The following is an 11,305-nucleotide window of genomic DNA, read 5'->3' as shown; positions in this document are numbered from 1 at the left end:
AAATAATTGACTAATTATATTCAAATATAAAATCAAAATCAAAATAGGTTGATCCAAGATAAAAGCTGTCATTTTGTATGCAGGAAATCCATCATTCTTGCATATTAATTTTATCAAAATATTCTAATTACAATTAAACTTTCCCCCATACAGACTGCTTGACAACAAACCCTATTCCAAATGTATGAAGCTAATTCTAAAGATGTTTGATAGTGACATCAACTGGGGAAGTGCAATATTATACATCATCTCTTCATTTACTTTGGAGCGCTGGTGAATCGTGTCGGGAAGACATTATGTAGAGCCCTGTCATAGTCCCTGCTAGCCATACCCATTTAAAGCCCACTTCATTTCAGTCCCTAAAAGGTGGACTGGGGTACAAGAAACGTCAAGAGATTTCTGACCAGGAAAGCGAAACCCATAAGCCAAAGCTATTGAATTGGAGTACAGTGAGGACAGAGGTATGTGAGGAGGGACACACAGCTTGTGGGTGTTATTTGATTATTTACTTGACGGATGCCTGCCCATGGCCCTGCTAATCCCCATGACCCTTCCCACCCACTACCTGCCCCTGCCCACACAAAACACATCCCCCGGGATCTCTTTGAGCTAGTTTTATCACGCAGTACCATCAAATGTTCTGCTGTGCCTGGCAGCGTTATTTCACTAAACGGGGGGAAAATCCATAGAACGGGTCCACCACGTAAAAAATACCCTCCTGGAAACTGGGTTTAGTAACCGATGGGAAAACCCCACAAATCAGTCATTGGCTATTAGGAAAGCCCTAAGGGAAGAGGAAGCGCAAAGAGCAAAAGATTGTCTGGTTGTGGACGCCTCTAAGCTCACATTAGGCCCTGCTTACCTCAAAGTTATGGACCAAAGAAGAAAACCGTATCGAGATTATATCTCCCCGCACTACGAAAAATCTCTATATTTGAGAGTGAGATTGGGGACGCTTCCTGTGGCTACTCTTACATACTCTTGGAAAGAGGTGAACTCTAATAAATGTCAGATATGTGGGGAGGCTGTTGAATCATTTTCACACTCCATGCTTCTCTGTGTTAGAACCAAACAGCATCTTTACTTAAGGCCGATACTTAGGGGAACAGGGGTAAGAGATATATGGTCAGCAATGCTGTTTTTACGAAAATGTTCCTTGCCCCATGGTTTTTGCAGTCTCTATGTAAACGCATAGATCATGGCTATTAAGAAAGAAGCTATTAATACTTAGTGGCTAGGGAATGGGATAACTACAATACAGGGTCAGAGGCTGCGAGCTTAGCTCTCCTCTGAACTAAGAACTTAAATGCTGTCTGAGATCTAGATATGCATTTTATATTGTTGAATATGATATTATTATGATCTAGAAAGTTTGTTTATTAAGCCCCTATAATTATATTAAATATTTTTATGACCCATTAATTGTGCGAAAAATGTTTTTTTATCTATATGCATCCACTTTTTTATTTTTAACTTTTACTGTGCATTGTATGTGTTGACTTAAAGATTTTATGTTGAATACAAGTTTTTGATTGTTATTTTAAAGAAGTCTTCTGAGAGTTAATAGCTTATTTGCAGCTATAAATAAATGTGTTACTGGTGCAATAAAAATATCTTAACCAAGTTTGCTTTCAGCCAGTTGATTTAAAATCAGAAGTTTTATCCTTGAAACGAAGTCCTCTTAAAAACAGGCATTGGCAAAGCCTACAGTTATGGCTTGGGTATAGGTATTAGGCATTTAATAGGCATTGCTACTTCTTTACGCATTCTAATGAGCCTATTTTAGTGCGGCTTCAATTGTAAGTATTGTTGACAACAAGACGGTTGCAGAGACTAATCTGGTGGGGAGAGGGGAGAATACACAGAACAGCTCATTCAAAAAAGAAATGGACTGGAGGTATAAAGGCAAAAGATGTGGAAGAGGCAGAAGTTTTTAAAAGGGAGATGCAAAGCGATTGAACAGTCAGCAGATATTACAGATCTGATAGCATTTAGCCTTGGATATGGAATGTATTGTAGTATTTATTGAATGTAGATTTTGTGGAAGGAAATGACATTTAACTAAGTGTTGCATGATGAGTAAGAACCAGAGCAGTCAGGGTTATGCCAAAGCGAGTGTGAATGAAAACATGGGTAAAGAGAGTGATGATGAGAAAACCTTTGATGGAGCTGAAGTGGTGAATATAGTAAATGCAGTGGCAGGAGTAAAAGTAGATAAGCCAACATCTGTGATTAAAGTCAATAGAGTGGGAATACAGATGCTAGTAGGCACTGGTGCTGATTACACACTGATCAGCAAAGAAACTTAACAGACAGATTTGAAATATTGTACATTGCGAGAGTCGAAAGGTAAGGCTAATGCTTATGGAAAAACCCATTGAGAAAGTAGGGGCGTTAGTGACTAAAGTAGAGTTCCAAAACAAAAACACAATTACCAGAGTGTTTGTTACAAATTTCAGTGGACAATTGTTGTCATGGGGATGTCAAGCTGAGTTGGGAATTAAATTAGACTCTAATGCTGAACAACAAGCATACACTGAGAAACATGTGTATGCCATCACAGAGTGGAAGGAGGAAGATATAAGAGAATGGGTCCCACGAGTATTGCAGGATAAAGTTGGGTATTTAGAACACTTTGTGCATAAGATCAAATTGAAAAGCAGAGCAATACCATCAACATCCAAAGTGAGGACTGTACCTTTACCCTTAAGGAAAGAGGTTGAGGAGGAATTGAAAAGAATGCGAAAAGAGGGAGTAATTGTACCCACAGATGCTTCAGAATGGGTCAGTCCTATTGTAAAATGAAAAAATAGTCCATAGGCGCCCCTCTGCAAGAACGAACACGGCTAAATGACCTGTTCTTTGGGAAGGTAACCACTCGAGAGTTCGCAGCCACACCTTAGCTCACTGTACCTTTCACAGAAGAGAAATATCAATTGTTTTGTCCACCGATTTCTCTTCCGGTTTGGGTGTGCTTGCCTGAGCCTTTTTCAAGACTCGAGTACTCACAAACCTGTCGGCAGCCTTTGCAAGCTCCCTAGGGACTGTGATAGTCTTGTTCATAAGATGTTGGTGTAGGTCAACCTCACAATTTATGAACACATGCTCACATGCAATCAAATTGTACATCCCTTTAAATGTGTCAACTTTGTTACCAGTCACCCAACTGCCCAGATATTTCAATGACAAGTGTGTGAATGTTTCAAATGTCTGCCCACTTTTCTTTCCTAGCTCTCTGAAGCTCTTGAGATACTGTTCTGGGGTTTTACAGAACTTCCTGAGGACGGCTGCTTTCATGCTCTCATAAATGAGCCTCTCCTCAGGCGTTAACTGAAGAATTGCATCAGTCCCTGGTGTCGGTAAGCGACTCATCAGAGCTGCACCCTATAGTACCTCATCCACCTCCTGTAGCTGGAAAGCCAACTTGAGCGCTTCAAACCAGTCAGCAATATCCTTCCCCACTTCATAAGCCTGTACTAAGTCTTTGGGGATGTGCCGTCGCGGCATACCCAAGCACTCTGGTTTGAGACACTACTGCTACTTTCAATGGAGGCAGTTCTGTTGGCCTCCTTCTGCTCTTCAAGCACCAGCTTGCGCAGCTCTATGGTGACTTTGCCCCGTTGCTTCTGTTCCTCTATCGCTAGTATCCTCTTCTCCAGCAGGAGCTTTCTAGCCGCTACCTCATTAACAGCCGGAACAATTACTGGACCACTTAGAGACTGCTCTGAGGCCTGGGATCTGCGGGATGCTGCAATAGCCCCTGTCCTCACTAACACTGTTGAGTATTGATAAACCACACTTGCCCCCTGGCAGGATGATTGGTGAGAAACACTGCTCATGCAGTCGTCCTTGTTATTTTCCCCCTCCAGAAGGTCTCTTCCCTTTGGCACATGGCCAAGCCCATTACCTGGGCTCTTCTCCCCAACGGCCCTTGCTTCTACCCAAGCTTGGAGGCTGGTCAGCAACTCAGGTTTATTAACCGTTGTGCTGTGGGGACATCCTCTCTCTTGACATAAGACGCGCAGGACATCATTGGCCATGCCTTTTATAGGCTTCATGTCAAGCTCCATGAATATTACTAATACCTAGCAGTGACTAAAAGTTGCCTGCACCAGTAATTTTATCATTGGGTGACTAAGCTGTTCGCAAGGCTCCAACTGATCTGACTGCTTGCCCCCAATGTGACGAATCAACTTTCGGGGCACCAGTGGTCAGGGATGAATATCGGTTTCTAAACCATCAATCAGCCCCATACCTTTAGTACACCAGAAGGGATCCGAAGAAATTGGAACTCAGATCAATTATAAACCTCCTTGTCCAATTTTCGCAAGGTCATGGATCGCTGGTTAGTTGTGACACAGCGAAAATATAATTATTACCAAACGATAAAAGGGACTGCCCAGTTAAGGTTGTATTAACAAATCTACTTTATTATTATTACAACAGACAGTTCTAACACACTATAAATTACAACCCACACTGTAAAGGAACGCAGAGGACAAACAGTTTCACGTAGGGAAGGGAGGCACTCTGGACACTGACAGGAGGGTAGTTGGTAAAGTAATCAGTCTTACTGTTCAAGGTTATTTGGTTTCAGCACCGAGGGACAAAGGGTCATAACTGTCTCTAGGGGCATTCGGAGATGGACCGAGGTGGCAAACCACAATTTACATGGTGCTTAAGAAGTTCTTGATGCTCGACAGCATCCAGGGTGCTTTTCAGCTCTTGAGACAGAGTTCTAGACAGGAGACAGCTGCGGGTATCAGGTGGCAGGCAGTTCGGCAAAGAGAAGCTGGGTGGAAGGATGCAGGCTGGCCTACACGGCGGCTCTGGGGCAAGAATCGTTATCTCTGGGCCGGTTGGTGTATCTGGAGCGCTGGTCGAGGTGTCTCGGACGGCTCTTACAACTGCAGCATGACAAAAGTCAGCGATGCAACTGGTTGCGGTTTGAGGACTCGACTGTCTTGAAAATGTCCTTAAAAGATGGACGCTGGTTGGTGCTTGTGTGGCACTGCTCCTAGCCTCTTTGCGGGACTCGGGTCGTCCTTTCAAGGTGGACGCCCAAAGCTTAGGAGAGTGTTTGCAGGCTACAGCCTTGTCCTTAGTTCAGATACTCTCTGGCACTTCCTACCTAGGAAGCTTGCTGGCGGAACATAGCAGGGCACGCTTTGTGCTGGCTTGATACCGGTTCTGGAGCTGCTGGGCGGGTCCTCTGAGTCCAGTATCTCCCTCTGTTGCATGGTAGATGTTTAGGGGAGGGATATTGCTTCCCACTTAGAAATCCTGGCCTTCCTTCACTGGCGGAAGATGTAAGGTAGACTGTACCTTCAGCCAGGGTCCAAATGAGTCCTTCTTACTCAGAGTCGTTGGATGATCTGCTAAGTGAGGGGTTCAACCCTCTTTTAAAGCAAAATGGGCCCCAGTGATTGGTGCAGGCAAAGCCTACCTTAATGAACCAGTCCTGGATACCCACCAACAATCTACTGTTATGCATGAGGTCAGGACGAGAGTGCTCTGCAACAGGAAAGGGAAGGGGTGACAACATATACCTAAGTCCCACCCATCTTCCTGTCTGTTGTAGATCAAAGTGTCTCTCTGGTTAACTGAGCCCTCTGTGACTCTTGATCAAAGCGCAGCTCTCCCTTGAAGTTTGTGATGAGAGCCGACCTTCCTGTCTCCCTTAAATCACATACTTCTCCCTCTGAAAGGAGTCTGCTCTGCAGGGGTTTGCCTACAGTAAAGAGTGGACCCAGACATGCACTTCACTGCCTTTCCCACAGATGGGTGGGAACTAGCTTCAAGCTGACACATTGCATGCCAAAGGGGTGTTAGCCTCACCTTCCTGTTGTCTGTTCGGTAACCAAGCCCCTTTAACAGGCTTGCCTCAATTATCTTTCATTAGTATGCATTGCCACCAGCCGAACTAAACAAAAGGCAAAGCAGATCAATGGAGCCTGTGATATTTTAATTAGGCTGCACATGGCCGGAGGATGGTGTGCCTTCCCTCTCCTTGAGATGCTTTGATGTACGCCTGGCTGTCACATTCCATCTGAACATTACAGGGGAGGACACCACCTGTAAGCTGTGTCCTCACGGAGTACATGTGACTATGCGTTTCGTGCGGTGAGCAGAGAAAACGTGTGCAGAATTGCCTCACGCATTTTCTGAGGTTGATCTCCCATTATTCATTTTCATTATCACAAAATCAAAAAAAGCCCAGATGAGCCCACACTCCCTGTGCAGATGGTCGAATTCCTCACAGTCTCCCAGTGGTGAGATTGGCCAGGCTGGGCTCTGGCTCACCTCCCTGTATCAGGGTCTTAAACCTACCACCCAAGCCTCTCTTGGCTCTCTCCTCACAGTTGATGCTCACTTGTCTCTAATGCATGACTGTCGACTAGCTTTGCCACATGCTTGTACCCCCTCTGACATTTACTTGACAGTAAGTCATATGCGTTCTTGCTGTCCCTCTTCATTTTCTATACCAGAGATATTGTAGTCTTACTGGAAAGTCCCTCATATCCCTTAGCCCCATAACCTGTCGGTCACTGCCTTCACAGTGCTCATCACCACCATGCAGCCATCACAACATCCCGTCCTTTTTTTTAGGCCAAGGTGCTGCACATGTTTGAGGAATCCACACTCCACCTTTCATCCTTTCTGCTTCTCATTTCATTGCAAAGAATACCCTGCATTGTTGCAGCATCACTCTGATACCGAAGGCCTGGTGCCACATAAGACCCATGTCAGTTGTGTCTGTTGGTGGCGGTAGAGGGGATGGGGTGTCATTTTTGACTGTGTGAGAAAAGTGTGGGGCTTATGGGAGACATCATCGTAGACCTCTGGGTGAAATGAGCAGCAATTCTGGCCCCTGCCCTGACCAATGTCTTAAATAATTTGTACTGCCCTTGATGGGCAAAAGTCACATCAGGCCACTGTGCATGGCGCCGGAGCATGTTAGAGTGAGGTTTAAGCATCTCTCAGACTGCAAACTAACATACCAAGGAAGGTGAAATTTGTGACGGCCGTCCTCAAATCTGAAGCTGCCCTTTCACTGAACCTTATCTTTTTGCCTCCCATAACCTGTATCAGGTTATGGTAATGTCGGAGTTTACACACCACCTCCTTGTCTCATCTGCCAACTCGCAGGTGCTTGTTTTGTCCCTAAAGGGGTACAATGTATCTATTTGAGACAGAAAAAGAGAGAGAGGTGGCATTGGGAGCTTGGGAAATGGGACCTGTCACTGAACGCACTCGAAGATCTCCTACCACCTTAAACTATGCACACAACCCCCTTACAGACCGCCACGACCGGTCTAGCCATTAGAACATCAACACTGAGCCACGACTAAGCGCTCCTCTTTAGCCCTGTTGCACTGTCCCTCATCAGTGACTCAGCAGACCGAAAGTACTGTAGTGTTTTGGATGTTGGGCTCTTCCCTATGGATAACATACTCCCAAGTTTCTCTGCCAAACCCATAGAAAGCAGATTGCAACTGGGTACTTCCGATCTGCACATATCAACACCACAGGTTTTGCATCTGTCATTCCCACGAATCAACCCTACCCCCTGCTTACTTAAAGATTTGAGCACGATGAGGCCACCAATAGTGATAGATGGGTGCTATACAAGACCACCTAGCACAATGTCCTCCACTCTCCCTTCCAGCTTCCTCGTCTTCAACTTCCAACCTGTCCTCCATCGCACTTCTCCCTCTTTCCTCTCTACAGATGGTTTATCTTTGTCTCTTGCTCTCTCCCTCTCTCCTCTCTTCACTTCTTTACCTCCTCCGCCTTCTCTTGCTCCCCGCAATGTTTGCCTCCAATCTCTTGAGGTTCTCCCTTCCGCCTTGGTTTATAAACTCTCTTGCTTGCTCCCATCCTCATTGGTGTCCACTTCTTCCAACTTCCACCTGCACCTTCAACTCCTTCTGTGCCCCCACCTCCTCCTGCACCTTTAACTCCTTCAACATCTCCACCTTTTTCTGAACCTGAAACCTTTCTTATGCACCTCCACAGCTCTCAGCAACTCTAACTGCTCTCTTCTACCAATCACTGATCTGCTACTCCAAAGGCCCACACACTTTTTGATTCTCTGCCTGGACGTTAATAGAGATTTGTTGCCTTTTTGGCCTGAGCTTCTTCCTATGAGTTGCAACTGTGTATGATAATTAGTCAGTGTTTGGGATTGGTTGTGCATAAGGCTTTGAGGGAATCAGGTGTGTGTGTGTAATTATTACCTTGCTTTGCAGACAGAGCCTTTCAACAGCTGGCCTGCCATCTTGCAATCTTCACTTCCACACATGCACCTAAGAATGCGATTGCAGAGTTCACAGAGTAGAGTTGGCGGTGCAGCAACTCTTACATGTCCTGCAAGCATGTCGCTACGCCAGTGGGCATGATGTCTTCCCAGTGACTAAGATTGGTCAGCTCTGTCTCCCATTATCAATACGTAAATCCAGCAGGTCGCCATGGAAAAGGCTGCATCTTTCAACTCTATATCTTGGTTAATATTCCTTAAAGGCCAGTAGTGGTGAAAATGTAATGTGATGGTTCTCTTCGCCGGGTGCCCAGTGGTATTCATGAGACATGGGGATCTCCCTCATACCCTCATGGGCCAACATCGCATAATAGGCAAATGGGCCCACCACGCTGAGTCACCCCTCACTCCCTAAGGCCAGGCCAGGGACATTGTTACGTAACCACCATTTTCTGTTGAGCTCCCCCTGGTCCTGGTTGAAAAAGTCCACATTGGCCTCCAAGCATGCTTCCATATGGATTACAGAAAAGTAGTAGGGTTGGAGGTTGAACAACCTACACATCATTTGTGCATTGGTCTCTTTGTTTCACTAGTCAGACCTGAGGGGCATGGTCTGTTGCCACTACAAGCTTTCTACCTCTTCAATAGTGCTTACGGGCATCTACTGGGCATTTAATTACCAACTCTTTTTTGCTGTATTTATGTTTTATGAGGTAGAACCTGTGGCTGATTAAAGAGCAATGTCTCATTCTGAAACCTGGGAGCAGACTGCTCCGAAGCCTATGCTTATGGCAGGATAAATGTTTCATTAAAATCTGGCATCATGAGCAGAGGCAGGTACCAAAGGGATAATTTGAACTTCTCAAAAGCCTTTTCTGCTTCTGTCATTCACCTGAATTGGTCTGGCCTGTTTCTTTACAGTTGGTCAGTTGATGGGGCCACTAGCGCAGGGATATTTGTGATGAACCTTCCAGAAGAGCAGACTAGTCGAAGGAAGGCGTGCAGATCTTTCTTGGCATTGGGGGTTTGAATTTTACATTTCCCCACTTGGAAGGCAAGATACCTCACCATGGTTATTTGGCACCTGCTGGGATTGACCTGCAGGCCCGACTGACGCGCATTCTGGGAAACTTGTTTACTATAGGATTTACCATATGTGACTATGTCATCTAAGTAGACTTCTAAAAAAGCACAAACAGGCTGCATTATTGTGTCCATGATGCTTTAGAAAATGGCAGGATGGCCCATCAAGCCTGCACTAGATTACAGTAAACTCATGTAATCCCAAGGGTGTAGAGAAGGATGTATTCTCTTCATCTTCTGGGGCCAAGGGAATCTACAAGAAGCCTTTGCTAAGATCCAATGGTGATATGTACTGGCTGATCTGTTGTGCACAATCATCTTATTGATGCCGGTCACATGGTATACCCCAACTTCTATACAGAACCTCCAGCTGCCATCTGGTTTCCCCACAAGTGCAATTGGTGAAGGTTAAGGGCACAGGAACATGTTTGACCCACATTAGCATCTTCTGGACATTCTCTCGGACAGCTTTTTGATTCCAGGATTCTGGTAACCTGTAAGGACGAAGTCTCACAGCTTTATCTGAAGAGGCTCAATTTGGTGTACTAAATCTTTAGCCATGCGCAGTTCATTGATAACAATAACCTGGAGGTGAGCAGGAAATATCATAGCTTAGACTCTTGAGATGGCTACATGTATTTTTGAAAATATGTCCAAGACCCTTGGGTAGAGCCATGGTAAAGAGTTCAGCCCAGGCCGACTCTGATGGAGCCCACAGGCTTCTTCCATACTTTCAGCCAGTTTACATTGTAAACCTGTGTTGATTTACAACGATATTACTGTTGCATTAAGTAATTGAGAGTCTTCAACACTTCTATCATCTTGTAAAAGGTCCATGTCATTTGGCAGGGAATGATTTTCCGATACATTTATTTATTTATTTATTTATTTACAAAGCCTACACAGCACTTTCATCCATTAGTGCTTAACAAGAATTACAGGCAACAGTACAATATAAAGGAGAAAAAAAAACACACAAAAATAAGGAAACCTGGACCGGTTAAAGCAAATACAGTTTCAGACGTTTTTTGAACTGAAAAAGATTGGAACAAGAGCAGATCTGAAAAGGGAAAGAGTTCCATAGAAGTGTGGCCAGAAGTTGGAAAGAACTGAACCTTCAAGAATCACAAGGAAAACATAGAACAGAGAGTTGAAACATAGAAGAAAAGCGTAGGTTTCTAGAAGGTTGTATACTAATTGACCTTTTCACAATTGACCTCGGGAGAATTGACCTTGGGAGAATTGACCTAATTTAGAAGATCAATTAGGACAAATATGCGGGGGGAAACCCCCGCAACCCCCCACCCAATCCAAAACCCCCCGCAACACCCCACCCAATCCCCTTATATTATTTATAATCCAAAACCAACCCAATACATATATACAATAGCTAAAATAATATAAAGGTCAATTGTGCAGAAGGTCAATTAGGACCATTATAATTAGGTCAATTGTGCAAAAGGTCAATTGTAAAAGGTCAATTTGGGTAATACCTTCTAGAAGGGAGGCATAAAGAAATTAAAGAATGCAAGTAAGGTGTACTACACATAAAAAGTGGAATGCAAAACGTTGCCTAATTGGGAGCCAATGGAGCTGAGCTAGGTAAGGAGAAATTCTAGTAGACCAGGAAAGGCAGAAAGAATACGGTCAGCAGAATAGGGAATAAAATGTAGGTGAAGCAAACCATAACAAGGCAACCTGACATGTAGGGAACACGATTAATTCAGCTGTGGTTAAACAATGGTTTGAAGAAGAGATTTGGTTGAAGAAAAGATAAGTAAATGACAAATATGAAAGAGATGAAACCAGCATGATTGAATGATGGATACGATTTGCGGTTGCAAAGAAAAAAAGGAATCAAAAAGAAATTCAAGATTGCGGTACTGAGAATTCACAAAGATCTGCAACAGAGAAAAATAGTTAAAGGGGAGAGATGGAGAGATAAAAGAATTAGCTGGAAAA

The sequence above is a fragment of the Ambystoma mexicanum genome, chromosome 3q, assembly GCF_040938575.1.
Source record: "Ambystoma mexicanum isolate Mex_15411 chromosome 3q, UKY_AmexF1_1, whole genome shotgun sequence".
Classification (NCBI taxonomy): domain Eukaryota; kingdom Metazoa; phylum Chordata; class Amphibia; order Caudata; family Ambystomatidae; genus Ambystoma; species Ambystoma mexicanum.
Note: the sequence above shows the minus strand (reverse complement) of the source record.